The sequence below is a fragment of the Triticum aestivum genome, chromosome 3B (genome assembly GCF_018294505.1).
Source record: "Triticum aestivum cultivar Chinese Spring chromosome 3B, IWGSC CS RefSeq v2.1, whole genome shotgun sequence".
Classification (NCBI taxonomy): Eukaryota; Viridiplantae; Streptophyta; class Magnoliopsida; order Poales; family Poaceae; genus Triticum; species Triticum aestivum.
This window is the reverse complement of record NC_057801.1, coordinates 440,705,087-440,709,708: the sequence shown is the minus strand read 5'-3', so window position 1 is coordinate 440,709,708 and position 4,622 is coordinate 440,705,087.

Below are 4,622 nucleotides of genomic sequence, written 5' to 3'. Positions count from 1 at the left end.
CTCTGCAAATCACCGCTTCCCTCTACGAAGGGACTGTCTATTTACTTTTATGTTGTGTCATCACCTTCTCAAATAAGCGCCAGAACCGGAGAGCACTGTTGTCATGCTAATGCATTGTGTGTAGCTAATGTTGGGTGCATCATGACTAGATCTTTTCTACCATGAATTACAATGTTTAGTCGCTGCTTGAACTTTGGGGGTGCTCTGCATTTATGTTTTGCAGTCTCAGAAAGGGCTAGCGAGATACCACTATTGTCATATTGTATCATGGTTATTTTGACAACGTGTTGCTGTTTGAGATGTCTTATTATTGCTTGCTAGTTGATTATGTCATTAATATGAGCTAATATATTTTTCAAGAGTTATTGTCGACATGGTTAGTTATATTCTTTGCTGAAAACATGGGTGTTGTTTAAGCTTATTTATGGAAACAAGAGCAAAAGAGTTTGTAAAAGTTTTTCTTTTTCACTTTCAGTTTATCAACTGAATTGCTAGAGGACAAGCAAAGGTTTAAGCTTGGGGAGTTGATATGTCTCCATCATATCTACTTTTCCCAACGCTTTTCCTCTTGTTTTAGACTCTAATTTGCATGATTTGAACAAAACTAACTTGGACTGACGCTGTTTTCAGCAGAACTACCATGGTGTTGTTTTTGTGCAGAAATAAAAGTTCTTGGAATGGAACGAAACTTTGCGGGGATTTTTTATACAATAAAAGAGAATTTCTGGAGCCGAGAACCACCGGAGGGGGCACCTGGGTGGGCACAACCCACCAGGGTGTGCCACCCCCTCCAGGCGCGCCCAGGTGGGTTGTCCCCACCTGCTGGCCCCGTAGACCCTGAGATCGATGCTATAAAATCCTATTTTTCTAGAAAAAATCAGGGAGAAAGAATTATCGCGTTTCATGAGACGGAGCCACTAGCATCTCCTATTCTTCATCAAGAGGCCAGATCCAGAGTCCGTTTGGGGCTCCGGAGAGGGGTGAGGGAGTTCCGGACTAGGGGGTGTCCGGATAGCCGACCTATCATCATCGGCCGGACTCCAAGACTATGAAGATACAAGATTGAAGACGCCGTCCCGTGTCCAGATGGGACTTTCCTTGGCGTGGAAGGCAAGCTTGGCGATACGGATATGTAGATTTCCTACCTTTGTAACCGACTCTGTGTAACCCTAGCCCTCTCCGGTGTCTATATAAACCGGATGGCTGTAGTCCATAGGACGAACAACAATCATACCATAGGCTAGGTTCTAGGGTTTAGCCTCCTTGATCTCGTGGTAGATCTACTCTTGTAACCCACATCATCAATATTAATCAAGCAGGACGTAGGGTTTTACCTCCATCAAGAGGGCCCGAATCTGGGTAAAAACATCATGTCCCTCGTCTCCTGTTACCATCCGCCTAGACGCATAGTTCGGGACCCCCTACCCGAGATCCGCCGGTTTTGACACCGACATTGGTGCTTTCATTGAGAGTTCCTCTGTGTCGTCACCAATAGGCTCGATGGCTTCTTCGATCATCATCAACGATGCAGTCTAGGGGGAGACCTTCCTCCCCGGACAGATCTTCGTATTCGGCGGCTTTGCACTGCGGGCCAATTCGCTTGGCCAACTGGAGAAGATCGAAAGCTACGCCCCTGGCCGTCAGGTCAGATTTGGAAGTTTGAACTTCACGGCTGACATCCGCGGGGACTTGATCTTCGACGGATTCGAGCCACAGCCGAGCGTGCCGCACTGTCACGTCGGGCATGATTTAGCTCTGCCGCCGGACAGTACCCTGGAGGCCGCACTCGAGCCCGCTCCGATCCTCAATTCAGAGCCGGCCACGCAGATCGAGGATGGATGCCTAGACACCGCCTCGGGGGCTGCAACCTCTACGACGATAGAGCCGAACACTGACTTTGTCCCTTATAAAGCTCGTGACTCCAAGGTGCCGGACTCCTCGCCGGACTCCGAACCTCCCGCGCCCGCCCTGATCGAATCCGATTGGGCGCCGATCATGGAGTTCACCACAGTGGACGTCTTTCAACACTCACCTTTCGGCGACATCTTGAGTTCGCTAAAATATCTCTCGTTATCAGGAGAGCCCTGGCCGGACTGCGGTCAGGACGGTTGGGACGCGGACGACAAAGAAATTCAAAGCCCACCCACCACCCACTTGGTAGCCGCTGTCGATGACTTAACCGACATGCTAGACTACGACTCCGAGGACATCGACGGTATGGACGACGATGCCGGAGACGACCAAGAACCAGCGCCCACTGGGCACAGGACAGCCACCTCATCGTATGACATATACATGGTGGATATCCCAAAATATGGGAATGGCGAAGGAACAGAGGAAGATGACCCCTCCAAAAAGCAGCCCAAGCGCCGGCGTCAGCGGCGCCGCTCTAAATCCCGCCACAGCAAGAATGAAGACTCCGGCACCGGAGACAATAATACACCGGACAGTGCCGAAGACAACCCGCTCCAGCAAGATGCAGCGCAGGAGGACGGAGACGCCAACCCTTATGAAGGAGCGGCAGGAGAAGAGGCAGAGGATTATACGCCTCCCTCCGGAGACGAAGCAAGCCTCGACGATGACGAATTCGTCGTGCCTGAGGATCCCATTGAACAAGAGCGTTTTAAACGCAGGCTTATGGCCACGGCGAACAGCCTCAAGAAAAAGCAGCAACAGCTTAGAGCTGATAAGGATCTGCTAGCCAACAGATGGACTGAAGTCCTCGCGTCCGAAGAGCATGAGCTCGAACGTCCCTCCAAAAGCTACCCTAAACGCAAGCTGCTCCCCCGATTAGAGGAGGAGGCTTACGAACCCGCATCACCAGGAGACAATACGGCTGACCGACCACCCCGTGGTCGCGACAGAGTGGCCTCTAGGCCCTTCACCAGACCCGTACCCGGCATCGCTCGAAAAGCACACGGCCACAGGGGAACACTCCGGACTTGCGAGATATATTGGAGGATAAGGCAAGACAATCAAGATCGATCTATGGATCACGTGGGCGTCCCACGATACGTGACGACAACCGTCGCGCCGGACACAGTAAGTCCGGCCGGGCCGAACAAAATAGACCAAGCTCCCTTGAGCTCCGTCGTGATATCGCCCAGTACAGAGGCGCCACACACCCACTATGCTTCACAGATGAAGTAATGGATCATCAAATCCCCGAAGGGTTTAAACCCGTCAATATTGAATCTTATGATGGCACAACAGACCCCACGGTTTGGATCGAAGATTATCTCCTTCACATCCACATGGCCCGCGGTGACGATCTTCACGCCATCAAATACCTCCTCCTCAAGCTTAAAGGACCAGCCCGGCATTGGCTCAACAGCTTGCCAGCAGAGTCAATTGGGAGTTGCGAGGACCTGGAAGCCGCATTCCTCGATAACTTCCAGGGCACTTATGTGCGACCACCAGACGCTGATGACCTAAGCCACATAATTCAGCAGCCAGACGAATCGGCCAGGCAATTCTGGACACGGTTCTTAACCAAGAAAAACCAAATCGTCGACTGTCCGGATGCGGAGGCCCTCGCGGCCTTCAAGCATAACATCCGCGACAAGTGTCTTGCCCGGCACCTGGGAGAGGAAAAGCCGAAATCCATGGCAGCCCTCACATCACTCATGACCCGCTTCTGAGCGGGTGAGGACAGCTGGCTAGCATGCAGCAACAACCTCAGCAAAAATTCTGGCAGTCCGAATTTCAAGGACCGAAATGGCAGGCAGCGTCGTAACAAAAACAAACACCGCATTAACGGCGACAATGGTGAGGATACGACAGTCAATGCCGGATTCAGAGGCTCTAAACCCGGTCAGCGGAAAAAGCCATTCAAACGAACTACTCCGGGTTCGTCCAATTTGGACCGAATACTCGACCGCTTGTGCCAGATACACGGCACCCCTGAAAAGCTAGCTAACCACACCAACAGGGACTGCTGGGTATTCAAGCAGGCAGGCAAGTTAATTGCCAAAAACAATGACAAGGGGTTGCATAGCGATGACGAGGACGAGACCCAACCGCCGAACAATAGAGGACAAAAGGGTTTCCCCCCACAGGTGCGGACGGTGAACATGATATACGCAATGCACATACCCAAAAGGGAGCGGAAGCGTGCACTCAGGGATGTCTACGCGATGGAGCCACTTGCCCCGAAGTTCAATCCATGGTCCTCCTGCCTGATCACTTTTGAACGAAGGGACCACCCCACCAGCATCCACCACGGCGGATTTGCCGCACTGGTCTTAGACCCAATCGTCAATGGATTTCACCTAACCAGAGTCCTGATGGACGGCGGCAGCAGCCTGAACCTGCTTTACTAGGATACAGTGCGCAAAATGGGCATAGACCCCTCAAGGATTAAACCTACCAAAACGACCTTTAAAGGCGTCATACCAGGTGTAGAAGCCAATTGTACAGGCTCAATTACACTGGAAGTGGTCTTCAGATCCCCGGATAACTTCCAAAGCGAGGAGTTAATCTTCGACATAGTCCCGTTCCACAGCGGCTATCATGCCTTTCTCGGACGCACCGCGTTTGCAAAGTTCAACGCGGTGCCGCACTACGCATACCTCAAGCTCAAGATGCCAGGCCCTCGAGGAGTCATCACGGTCAACGGAAAC